Source organism: Procambarus clarkii, chromosome 81 (assembly GCF_040958095.1).
Source record: "Procambarus clarkii isolate CNS0578487 chromosome 81, FALCON_Pclarkii_2.0, whole genome shotgun sequence".
NCBI lineage: Eukaryota > Metazoa > Arthropoda > Malacostraca > Decapoda > Cambaridae > Procambarus > Procambarus clarkii.
In genome coordinates this window covers 10,706,372-10,720,751 of record NC_091230.1, presented here as the reverse complement: position 1 = coordinate 10,720,751, position 14,380 = coordinate 10,706,372, and positions in this window count along the sequence as shown.

The following is a 14,380-nucleotide window of genomic DNA, read 5'->3' as shown; positions in this document are numbered from 1 at the left end:
TACACCTCCTGACGATTTCTCCCTCCATAGGCACCTTGTTGATTCAGTAGATGCCTCTGTTACTTTCAACCCCACTCGTCTTGGTACACGTGTCGTTGCTGATCCTTCTCAGGATGCCGCCTCCGGCTTGGCTCCCTTATCCTGCCTTGGCGAGACCCCTGTTTGGGTCTCCAAGAACGCTCGGTTGAATGTCAGTGTTGGCACTATTCTTCTCCCACCCATGTTGCAACCGGTGTTAGGAATCTTCAGGACAGTCAGTTATTTGGCATATCCTCTAAGCCCGGGGCTGTTCTGTCCTCCAGGTGGATACGTTTACTCGTACCCCTCGTGATCGTCGCGTCAGCCCCTTCGGATTATGAAGATTACCTTTGATAGTAGGACCCTTCCGCCCTCTGGCATTCCTGCTGGTGCCAGGTGCTAGGTCCAAGAGTACATTCCCTCTCTTCGGTTCTGTAATAAGTGCTGGATTTTTGGCCATGGTGCCTTCCGATGCTCCAGTTCTGTCTCTCTCTGTCCCATGTGTGGGGACGAAGGTCACTCTAAATCGGAGTGCACTTCTCCCCAGGCTCGCTGCCTCAATTGCGGTGAGACCCACCCTACCTTCTCCCGCGCGTATATACATTACAAACTTGAGGCAGCCATCCTCACCATGAAGCACTGGGAACGTTTGTCTTTTCCAGAGGCCACGCACCAAGTTCGCTGTTATTGTGGTTGTTGTGAGTAGATGGATTGTCCCTTTCGGACAACCCACCAAAATCTCTGTAGTGCTTTACTTTGATCAAGAGATCACCCTGTATGCTTCCTGCTCTTGGAGAGGGGCTCAGCATCACACATTTAAAGGGGGCCGGCTCCAACACTGGCCTCGTTATCACGTGCATACACCCAATTCAAGCCGCTGTGACTCCCTACTCTCTCCTCATTTTGGTATGACCTCCTCAATCCCCATTTCTTTGAATTATTATTCTGTACCACCCTGTCTACAGCTGTGGTTCTTTCTCTCTCTCTCTCTCTCTCTCTTTTCTACTTCCTGGGAAGCCTCACTAACACAAGGGCAAACACCAGTAAAATATACATATTTACTTGACAGAGAACGTGTACAACACACACACACACAAGAATAATAATATGACTCCAACTCTCTATGCTATTATAGTCAGGTTACAATTGTGAGAACCGACTTGTGATATTTATATATACTTGATTTATATAGAATTTATATTTACGTTAATATATATTTTCGATAGCAATATATATAATGTTTAATATATAATATGATGTTTAGCGGACTGTATTTCTGCAATATTCTCACAAATCGATTCTTACACATTAGGGGAGGTTTATATTAAATTTATATATATGCAGCCAATCAAACTACAGTATTATACTACATACATTAGTAATAATAATTATCTTATCTTATTGTATGGTAGGCCTAGTCCACCAGGTAAAAACACGAATGATGGCACCAAATAAAACTCTGGGTGAGGCTAGCATCCACCATCCCTGTACTGATGTACCAGACAACTGTACTGCTTCCTCTTCTATTATTCCTGTTAAAGGGCACTAGCTGTATAGCCGGAATTCTAATATATGACAGCTATATCAAATGAAACACTGTATATTATATAAGATAAGGAACAAGGATGAATTACCTGTATTTAGACACTGTTTCTTGTGCTAACCGGTTCGCCCTATGTCTACCTAACATTAACTGGCCAGAAATGATTAGATAAACAGGTTTTGGTAAGACACTTCCCTTGTTTAGATGTTGACTGCGTGTTGATGATGGAAGAAGCACTAATTTGATCTCCATAACACTTCGTCCAAGAGAGAATTATAGGAGCTGATCTTCTCCACAGCGACTTGGTCTAACAACAATGGCTGACCTTCCTCACACCTGACACTTGGCTCTCTTTGTCCAGATGTTAATAAGTGATAGAAGGGTCACATTTACTTTATTTTGATACTGATAATTAAGTTAATTCAAATGAGATGTTTTTGTGATGTTATAAGTCCAAAGACTACTGTATTAAGTATAATTCCCAAAAGAATAGCTGGGGAATTTATAGCACTATGTGGCAATGATATCCTGTTTTCTATTGATGAAAAATTCCACTACAAGCTTTCTTTTTTATGGGCTAACTTGTGTATACAACAATAACAATATTATCTGCTTATTGTATTCAATATTAGTAAATGTGTCAGGTTTTCCGACATAATTCCCCGGGGGGCTGCTCACGGGTCGAAGTCCTATTTAGAACAGACGAACACCGAAATGACCCTTTTTAATAATTAAATTAATTTGATGTTAATAATTAGTAATCACACATTTGTGTGTTTGTTCGTACTGGACGGATGTCCCGTACTAGAGTTGCAGAGGTTTGAAGTCCAATGTGATTTAATTTCCCTGTTAACTCTTTGGGAGGCTAAAATAATAGCCAAATTACATATTAACCCAGTCTAGTAGACTATGGTAATAAATGGAAATAGGATGAACAATAAATATTTCAACTAGTCAATGATAATAGGGGACAAGGTTATCAATAAACACTAGTCATTGTATATCCTACCTTGTTGTGGGCTGGCAATTAGTAAATATTGTATCGAGAACACTAGTGCAATATATATTTAAGATAAATTATATACACAATTATTAATGATGATAACCTCTTAATTAGCCTCCAGAAACTTCTAATATTATCTAGAAGTATTAAATCGTATTAGTAACCTCGCAAAATTAACACCACAAAATTCGGTGATAATCTTGCAAGGGCGCAGCCACTAATTTGGCTGACTTTAAAATAAGCACTGTCACTTCATGGAATAACACACCATTAAATTGGTGAATGACCATGAAACCGCTGATGAGTCTGGGCTGGGGGTCGTGAGCAGATGGCGGGTCACCGCCGCCGGTCCCGACTGGCAATATGTTGTTATTGTATAAATTGCACTAGTACCAGAGTATTTGGTTCCAAGGGGTTGTCATAGCCAGGGGGTGGTAATGGGGAACGAGTTCCCATGACCTATAAAATGCTCCTATACGGCATGCGTCTCAAATAGCCTCTGTCAACCAAGTCCAACTCCTGGCCTGCACGGGTGGCTTAGTCTAAGTCCTGCGAAACTGCTTTTACCGACAGGAGAAGGGGCGAGGGCGTGCCTCTGGCGCCTTAAAACCAGCTGCTCCGGGTAGATGGGACTCGATAGCCTGGGAAGGCAGCCCATCTAGGGGAAGGAAAACCCTGATTTTAAACCTCCGCTGCCTTGCGGCCATACCCTTTTTTGGGGAAGGCTTCAGGAGTCAACCTCGAGGAAAAATCCGGAGTTGGAGCCCCTAAGGCAGTTCGTTGTTGACGTCGACCTCGTTCTGGCAGCTCCTGCGACGTTGCTGGAACCAGGCGTATTGGCATTTGCCTTTCTATTGGATAATTTCAGCAACGTGGAGAGGGGGGACCTGCTGCATGGGTAATAGCTTCTCCTCCATATGTACCTACCCAGGCTTTGCGCCCTGGAGAGGACACTCCAGCTTCGCCTCACAGCGTCGAACCAACACGGGAAGCGACAGGCTACCGGTTTTAAGTCTTCTGCTCGATTGGCGAAGAGTGTGACGCCAGGGGTTGCTTCCGACGGTGGGAGGGGTCATCGCGCCCCACTGGGCAGCTACCGCCCGCCTCAAGCTGGGCAAACCCCAGCCAATAAGGTGTTGCCTCGCCACGGTCCGTTAACCTCACTGGGTGCGTGGGGTGTAGGGTGAAAACCGACAAGCGGCCCGACAACTTTGCACCAAGCAATACCAAACCAAAGAAGAAAATATCAACTGCCCTAAAGCTGGGCACATGGAACGTCAGGACACTGACACCAGGTTTCTCTGACGACCTGCAAGAAATCAATGACGCCCGAAAAACAGCAATATCGATAGGGAGCTGAGCAAGCTGCAGATGGATATTGTTGCTCTCCAAGAGACCAGGCTCCCAGGATCATGATCTGTGAGAGAGAGGACCCTCTCTTTCTTCTTGCAAGGCAAACCACCTGATGAGACCAGAGAACATGGTGTGGGATTTGCCGTCAGGAATGCACTGTTGGGCAACCCGTCTTCGCAAATTTAATAAGTCAATATTGACTTATTAAATATGTGCATAGGTGACATACTTAACATAATAGTTTCCCTTGAAAAGCTTCATAGAAAACACCGACCTTACCTAACCTACTTAGTATGTTAAGATAAGCATCTTAATGCTTCGTAATTACAATTATTACCTAACCTATACCTATAATAGGTTAAGTAACAATTGTAATTATGAAGCTATAAGATGCTTATTTTAACATACTAAGTAGGTTAGGTAAGGTCGGTGTTTTCTATGAAGCTTTTCAAGGGAAACTATTATGTTTAGTATGTCACCTATGCACGCGACTAATAAGTCAATATTGACTTATTAAATTTGCGAGGACGGGTTGTGTTGGGACACATTATACCAACAATGGGGAAACAGAACAAATTCTGTCGCTGCAGCTGCACTCCCAAACAGGACCAGTCAATGTAATTAGTGCATATGCACCAACCCTGACTTCTCCAGCAGAGGCAAAGGAAAAGTTCTACGATGACCTCAACAGAGTCATAGCGAGAATCCCTGTAAAGGAGCCACTGTTCATCTTCGGCGACTTCAACACCAGAGTGGGTGCCGAGCACAACATTTGGCCCACTTGTCTGGGTCAATTCGGCATAGGGAGGATGAATGAGAACGGGCAACGTCTGCTAAAACTCTGCTGCCTTTATGGTCTTTGTGTCACCAACACGTTCTTTGGCACAAAGCCTCAACACCGAGTATCTTGGAGACACCCCAGATCCAAGCACTGGCACCAGCTTGACCTGATTCTTACCAGGAGTGCAAGTCTACCCAGCGTCAAGATTACGCGTAGCTACCAGAGTGCTGTCTGTGACACCGACCACTCCCTGGTATGTAGCAGGGTCAAAATGCAACCAAAGAAGATTCATCGCTCGAAAAAGGCGGGCAGACCTCGCATTGACACCACCAAGACCCGCAACCAGAACAAGGTGGAAGATTTTGCACGTGTGCTCAAGGAAGCTCTCCCTGGCCCAGCCGGGGTCACTGCCTGTAAAATATGGGAGCACTTCAGAGACGCTGTGTTCAACGCTGTCATTTCCACCTTTGGCAAGAAGACCAGCAGGTCGGCAGACTGGTTCGAGGCTCACTTGGAAGAGATGACACCTGTCATCGAAGAGAAGAGAAACGCCTTGGCAGCCTACAAAGCCTGCCCAAGTCAGAACAACTTACAGATCCTTCGGGCCGTCCGCTGCAAAGTGCATCAGAGCGCCAGGCGATGTGCCAACAACTATTGGCTCCAGCTCGGCTCCCAGATACAGACTGCAGAGGATACAGGCAATGTAAGGGGAATGTATGACGGCATCAAGCAGACCCTCGGCCCAATCCAGAGGAAGACCGCCCCTCTGAAATCTGCCACTGGCGAGGTTATTCAGGACCAGACACTGCAGCTGAAGCGCTGGGTCGAGCACTACTCTGAGCTATTCGCCAGGGACAATGTGGTCACCGAAGACGCCCTGAGCGTACTGGCTCCAACCCTATTCGGGATTTTTTCACAGTTATGCTGCGGCACGCTTTTGGATCTGTCATGGAAGGCATTTACCTCCAGACCAGGTCGGATGGAGATTTCTTTAACCTCGCCAGGCTGAGAGCCAAGACGAAGGTTCGGCTGAGGTGTTTACTCGACTTCCTTTTTGCCGACGACGCAGCAGTCACTGCCCACTCAGCCGAAGACCTCCAACGGCTCATAACCCGCTTCACCGAGGCCTCTCAGGCTTTCGGACTCACCATCAGTTTGAAGAAAACACAAGTCATGGGACAAGGAGTGGACTCCACACCTGACATCGGCATCTCCGATTCAAAACTGGAAGTCGTTCACGACTTCGTGTACCTGGGCTCCACAATCTCTGACTCCCTTTCTCTTGATACGGAGCTAAACAAACGCATCGGTAAGGCATCTACTACCATGTCCAGACTGACAAAGTGAGTGTGGGCTAACAATAGGCTAACTGAGTATACTAAGATTCAGGTTTACAGAGCCTGTGTCCTGAGCACTCTCCTTTATGGCACTCTCCTTTATGGTAAAAACACGAATGATGACACCAAATAAAACTCTGGGTGAGGCTAGCATCCACCATCCCTGTACTGATGTACCAAACAACTGTACTGCTTCCTCTTCTATTATTCCTGTTAAAGAGCACTAGCTGTATAGCCGGAATTCTCATATATGACAGCTATATCAAATGAAACACTGTATATTATATAAGATAAGGAACAAGGATGAATTACCTGTATTTAGACGCTGTTTTTCGTGCTAACCAGTTCGCCCTATGTCTACCTAACATTAACTGGCCAGAAATGATTAGATAAATGGGTTTCGGTAAGACACTTTCCTAGTTTAGATGTTGACTGCGTGTTAATGATGGTAGAGCACTAATTTGATCTCCATAACACTTCGTCCAAGAGAGAATTATAGGAGCTGATCTTCTCCACAGCGAATTGGTCTAACAACAATGGCTGACCTCCTTCACCACCACTCACCACATCCAGATAAACATATCTAGGTGTGCACATCTAAGTGAGCACATCTAGTTTAGCACATTTAGGTGAACACATCTAAGTGATCACATTTAGTTGAGAACATCTAGGATAGCACATCTAGGTGAGTACATTTAGGTGAGCACAACTAGGTGATCATTTATGCCTATGAACAACACGTGCATAAATTTTTAAGTTATTAGTTAAATACCAAATTCAATAACCAATATATATACCTTTATATACCTTATATGAGGGATCTAGATCCTCAGCTAGTTTTCCTAGTTTCTAGATTAGGCTAGTCACTCTAGAAACTGAAGCTTTCAAAATAACATATGCTTGTTGGGTGTTGAATGAAAGCTTATGTTATGGACTATCATTTGTGAGTAGTTAGAGGTCTGTGATTGCTCTGTAGAGAGAATTACAGAGATTTTCCTGTTTCTGTGAAATAGGACGAGGAGGTACTTGACTAAAACCGTTAGAGGAGGGGGGAGAGTGGAGTGAACGTTGCTCCCCCCCCCCACATGGGAGACATCGCGCCTTTGTTTTAGGCCTCACCCCTGCTTGTGACGTCACAGGACGCCCGAGGGTGACGGAGAGAGGTGATTGGTTTAGGCATGTGTGCTCCAAGCCTAGTTTTGGCGCGAAGAGCTGTGGTTGGAAGCGGCATCTTGGTAGTGTGCCGGCTCTAAGCTGATTGGTCAAGACAAAGTAGGGAGGAGGTAGGGGTATTTGAGTTTCCCTGCCCGCCAGGGAGGCAGTTTGAATTGGGCTGCCAGGGGAGGAAGAAGTGTCTGGTGGAGGTGGCACGCCGGCCACCACCACCCCACGTTAATCGCTTCTCTCGTCCAAATTACTCATCGAATATGGCACTCCTGCTATCAGGGGTTGTGTCAAGGCCCAATTAGGTGAATTGGGGCCAAGGATTTACGGAAGGAACAGTAAAAAGCTAGAGACAGTTGACTGTGTCCACACATGAGGCAGCTGGCAGAGCCTCATGGTGTAACAGGTGGGTCGAGTATCCTGTCCAACACCAATGGACAATTGGTGTTGGGCAGTGTAAGTGAGTGTGATATTACAGGCCCATGTTGGACTTTGCATTCCGCCAGGCTGCGTCAGTGTGGGGACGCCGCCGGCCATTGTCAACCCCAGCCGCGTGGGTACTCCTGTGGGCGGCAGCCTGCCAGCCTGAGGCACCCATGTGCGTGCCCACCCGCGCCGCCCACCTTGGCCAGCTGCTTGGGGAAGGGGGGGGGGAGGGCCACCCGCGCGGCCAAACTCCACCCCCACCCCGCGCACCTGCTCAGCCGGGTGGGGTGCTATGACGTCATGCGCTACCCGTGGCCACCCCAGGCCACCCAGACGCTCGGCCGGCTCGGCCCGGCCCGGCCCGCGCGCCGGCTACCACTACCACCATCCCCCCCCCTCTGAGCTCGGGAGGGGCGCTGTGGGCCACGCGGTGGCCACATGCCTTGGCCACTTTCCCGGGACAGCCTAGGGCCACATCTTGTCGACGCATGAGGAGCAAGCAAGCTAAGTGTTGTCAGCTAGTGTGGTAGTGACTTGGGAAATGAGGAAAAAATAAGGGTTATGATAGGACTATTATCATTGTATACAGTGTGATGCATACCGGTGGAAATTCACGGTAAGAGTTGTCTCAGAGCCTCGCCAGGCTAGAGAAGCAGCTGAGTGACAGCTGTCAGTAGGGTCCAGGTGATTGATAGGGCGGTACCTGGAGATAGATATTATACACGGGACAACACTGTAGTATCATTATGTATATATATAGTAGAATGACTAGAGTATGTAACCGGTCAGTGTAGAGATTTACCATATAAGTGATTCAGCCTGTCGATTCTATATAATCGTTCAGACTGGATTAATGCCATAGAGTACCGTAAAATTATAATCATTAGAGGTAGTTAGTTACATTTACATGATGATATAATTTTCATTGATTATGTGAATGCCATTTCTATGTGTTCATTTGCATGTTTATGTACTGTGTGGTGTGGTAAGTCAGTAGATGTCATTGCTGACTGATTGCCTAATGATGTCATTAGCATGTGGGGTATGCTGACGGCATCATTATGTTGAAGGTTTGTGCAGTATTGTTTCAGTTTATACGATATTATTGCCCCAGGAACTGTGTTGAGGGTTTAAGGGACCTCTAGGATTATTCAGGGGAATTCACAGTACTTAATGAGAGCAGGCAATTGATGGGTTAATTGCTTTGCTGAGGTATGTGTGTGTTCACAGTAGTCCTTTGCAATGGGTGCAAGATAAAGAGGGGGGCAGTAATATTAGTATACTTTTGTGTGTTGCACAACCGTGTGTCATTATTGTGTGGGCACAGTAATTAGCGAGTTGCAGTAACCGCAACCATATGTGGGCAGTGCTTTTATGATGTTGCATGCCATTGTAGTGTGACCTATGTAACACTGGGGTTACTTTGTTTCTTTAAGTTGTGTTGAGGACTTAAGGATTCAGTGAGTTAATTAAGTAAGGGGTAATTAACTGGATAAGGGGTGCACACTTAGTGTTGTGGAGTAAGTGAGGGCTGTTATGAGAGAAAACAGTGTTGAGCTTGAGTGAGATACGTCTCAGGAGCAATTAATTGTCCGTGTGACAACTAATTGACCACTCTAGCTAATTATGTAATTAGCCTTCTCATCATGAATTCACGTAGTGGGAGAGGATCTGTCAGTATTTGTGTTAACGTAATATGCTCGAGACTAATTACCTTTCTGGGGTATAGCAATTAGTGGCTCAGGTTAATTAGTGGAGTAATTAACATTGGAGAGCTTCGATGACTCGGTAAAGCGAGGTCATGGAGCTAGCATAAATCGTTGTATTAATCATATCCTGTCTGAGGACAGTGGATTAGTGGCACATCTTGTTAATTAGGGTAATTAACTCCTTTCCCGTGAATTCACAGTGTTTGATGAGACCTGCTTAGGCAGTGCGGAGTGAGACGTATTTATGGATGATTAATTATCGGTCCTGATGACAGTTAATTAATTGCTCAGTATTAATTAAGGGAGTTAATTAGGGTAATTAACACTACCTAGTAATTTTTTGACACAGACTGTGGAGAAGCTACCAAGTTAGGGTAGGCTTAGTTAACGTAACTCACTGGGGATGTAATTAGTGGTCCGTTTGACCTTAATTGAGAATTACTCACTGAATACTTGCAAGGAGTCAAGTGTGATGTAATATATGTTTGAGTTATTGTTAACAAGAGAGAGACAAGTGTTAAAGATTAACGTAGAGTATCATCATGTTGTTGTCTAGTGGGAGACAATTGTTTGTGATTACCGTAGTACTTTGTTGCTGACTGCTGCGATCAGTCAATTAACGTAATTAATCACTTAAGGCAATTTCTTTTGGTTGTCGTCTGGTGATGAGAGTAGAGTCATCTAGGGATTTGTGGAGCTGTGTCCCAGAATCCCGCCTTGCCTGTCTTTGTTACTGTTTACAACAGTGCAACTTCTTGTAGGGAGTTGCAAAGAGTGGTCACACTGGGTTGTGATAGGGGGGGGGGTCACTGTTGGACTACCCTCCTAGTTACGTGGGTCTCTCCTGGGGGGCGGGAGGACCCCTAAGTTTGTGATTATAGTAGCTGTCAGGGAAACCGAGACACTATTGATTGCCTGCTTGTGTCTTTGTCTTCAGTGGATATCCTTCATTTGTTCAGTTAGTTCATGTTGTCAGCAAGATGGAGCCTGCTGTCACTTCTCGAGGGGCAGTTGAATAGCTGTGTTGCAAATGCCACTTGATGTACAATAACGTAACCATTCGCTGTGGTGTAACTTAGTCTGTGATATTTTTCTTTGATTTGCAATATTGCGTCATCAGTGGGCACACCTGTGTTCAGGTTAGTTCAGTATGCAGCCTCACAGCAAGGGTTGCTATTTAGCTGGTTGTTATCGTGCCACTGGATGGACATTAATGTAACGTAAACTCGGTAATGTAGTAGTTAGTCTCTTGTTATTAATAAATTGTTATGTTATAGAAAACGGTCTTTGATGTCAACCCTTCAACCATATTATTCCACCATATTTCTGCATATTAATAAATGTTGATGTGATCTTGATAAGGCGGCTGTTCTTGGGAATTCAAATTCCAATTCATAGCGCCACATCAAATATAAATATTTGATTGTGAGAACCCGTCGGTTACCCTTTATTAGTTTTAACGTCCTGTTTAACTAGGAGGAGCCAGCGGCCTATTGTGGACAGGTTTTCACCCTTGGTGGTGGAGGCCTGGCGGTTTGCTCCCGCTTTTCCTTTTTTCTATTGGACTCATGCTTAACTGCCGTGAGCAGACTTTAAACTTGTAGTCCACCTCCTAAGGGAGGTAGGCGTAGAGAAAAATCTCACACCTTAATGAGGTATGAGTTCTTCATGAAGCAGGAAGCGTCGTGGTCAGACTGGCAGGTCGGACCCGGTGTTCCCGCGGTCACCAGTTCGACATCTTTGAATGTAGGCAGATCTTTCTTTTTTCCATATAATGACTACAAAATATTTTAGTTTAATCCAATACTATTTTTCCTCTATTTAATCATATCTTATATATTCAATCACGTTTTAAATATCGATTCTAGCAGCATTCATATATTATATTATTTATTATTATTATATTATTACAAAACAGTATTAACGTGGTGGCAATTCTTATACCATGTCGTGGCACAGTTGACTAAGGCGCATCTGGGAACATCCCGTGCGCAGGTTCGAACCTTCATAACGGCCCTTGTGGATTTGTTCATATGATATCTCACATTATTTTGATTTCTATGTACATTCGTGTTATGTCTATGTAATTTTTGTTCCTCTAATAGAGTGAGAACTATTATTTAAATTAAGTTTGTCATCCAAAATTCTTTTCTCTCTAGAATCAATAAAGAATTATAATAAAAAATATGTTGAAAGGAATTTACCATAATTACCTTATTTATTGTTATCATAAATTATTACTGAAAATACTTAATTTCTATGTCATTAAGAATCATTTCATAAAGTTTTCAATGTAGAAAGATAACTTTAAGAAACTGATTTGACAAAATCTATGGCAAGAATTTGAGACATGATTTGAAACATATTTAAAAGTAACGATCCATCGATCTGTTTTCGTTCTGGTGTTTAAACACGTGTGGCGAACTAAAAGAAAAATCTTAATAAAACAATTCGTCAAATATACCAATGTTTCCCTCTTTTCTCTAATCATTGAACTGGGATTACTACCATCCGACCATTACTAAACAAACATGAACAGTACAAAATCAGCTTAAGGTGTCAGTAATACCTAAGCTTTAAACAAGATGAAAGATTTTATATTAGAGTGAGAACATCTGTGTGAGCACATCTATGTGATCACGTCTAGGTGCGTACATCTAGGTGAGCATCTATGCCTATAAACAGCCTGTACAAAGAATAATATTTATTAGATAAATACCGAGTTCAATAACTAATTATATACCAAAAAGGACTGGTAAGAACAACTGTGTACACTTCTGTTTGCTTAAATTTATTACATCTGTGCTGCTTATAAAGTACGTTTGAGTTCGATCCCCGATGGTCCAAGTGCTTGGGCACTTTTACTCCACACCGTCCTCACCCTTCTTGCAGTGTCTGCGTTCGATTCCCGAAGGTTCAAGTGGTAGCTTTCCATTCCTTCACATCGTCCTTATATATCCCAGATGATCTTAATATCCCTTCCAAGTGCTATATAATCATACCGGCCGAGTAATTTCACCTCATAATTACCATACCTTACCTCGCTTCCTCACAGAGATTATTTTTTTTCTGTTCTAATTTTTTCTTCTCATGCCTCGAATGTGAATTGATAATGTATGATGAAGTGGATGAATGTATGACTGCTGAGTTCTTCATTAAGCAGAAAGCGTCATGGTCAGACTGGGAGGTCGGACCCGGTGTTCACGCGGTCACCAGTTCGAACACTTTGAAGGTAATCAGCATTCCTTTTTCTATATATTGGCAACAAAATCCTTTATCTTTAATTCAATAATATTTGTCGCCTATTTAATTATATTTTAAATATTCAATCACGTTTTATATGTCGAGTGTTGTAACTTTTATATGTTAAATTATTTATTTATTATTATTATTAATATGATAATTATTATTATTAATATTATTATTATTATTATTATTATTATTATTATTATTATTATTATTATTATTATTATTTACATTATTATTTACATTATTATTATATTTCAAAACAATAATAACATGTTATGATGGTTGCAACACATAAAAAATATTTTGCAACACTCACAACGCAGTAATTATGTGTTACAACAAATGTATAAATGTCCGGTGCAACACTCACAACACGTTATTCCAGTGTTGCAACGTGTTGCGAGTGATGTAACACAAGGATGTTATGTGATGAATGTTGCAGCATTCCAACACAGAAATAAAGAGATGCATCACTCACAGTATATTATTTTTCTGTTGCAATGTTTTCAACAAATATATTAGTCTTGTGTTGAAACACACATTATTTCTGTGTTTCAACAGTAACACCTAATTCCTGTGTTGCCACATTAACAACTCACTATTCCGATGCGTTGTAAAGCTCACAACATGTGTGAATGTATTCGCGTCATGTCTGAATATTTTTTATTGGTTCTCAAAAAGGTTTTCGTGCATAGCTTGGATCTCATTACAGAATCCTTCCTCTGTAGCATCGATATAGAAATATAATCAATATTTTAATGAATCCCGTAACATATTGATAGGAATTAACTTATATTTCCTCTGTACATAAAAAGAATATACATATATTTATCATAAATATTACCATAATGCCTTGTATTTATACATTTAACCAGCATAGTACTTCCTGTCCGGTTAGTAATTGTACAATGAGTTTTTTTTATTAAGTGATACAGTGATTTTGTGGAAAAAGTTAAAACGATTTAGTTAAAAAAATTTAGGAAAATTGTGTGGTTGAATTTTTTCAGAGTCCACTTGGATAATTTGGGTTAACTGAGGTTAATTTGAATTCCGCGGGTCAAGGGTAAGATCCGGATATCATTATGATTCCTGTGGCAATAACGTAATTCTAGATTTAAAGATAGGAATGTAGAATTATTTTATTTTAAATTAAGTGAATTTTTTCGGAAAATTTGGTTGGAAAAATCTTAAGTCTAACTTTGTCTAAAATCTGTCTTTTTGGTGAAAATTCGAAATTTCATGTCAAGTGAACGTTCCAGGGCATTTGTACTTTGATTTTTTGCTAAGTTAAGAGATTTTACGAATAAAATTGTGTTGGAATTTTTTTTTAAGTCCGGTGTTGTGCTAGAATAGCAGATTTTGAGAGAAATTCGAATTTGAGTGTAAAGTGGACGTCCAATGTGTAATGGTTATCCTTTTTACCGCGACAGTAAAATAATTATTGTGTTAGCATTAGGAAATCGTAAGGTGAATTTTGCCGACTTAAGCGAATTTTCGAAGAATTCGTGATAGAAAATTTTCAGAGTCCAGGTTGTGTAAAAACGCAGTTTTTGGTGGAAAATCGAATTGGTAAGATAAATGCGTGTCCCAGGTGTCTGTTTTATTCATTAGAGCGAGCTATTAACATAAATCTTGTTTTCTACTTTGCAGATACAAATTTGATTTTTGTTTAAGCAAAAAAAAAAAAACAGAAAACACGGGACTTGTGTTTTAGCGCGTCTGAATGCTTCATCAATAGCAAGTGGCCGCTCTGTTCTCTTAAATTTCATCTAATATACGAGTTCAGTATCGTCGTTA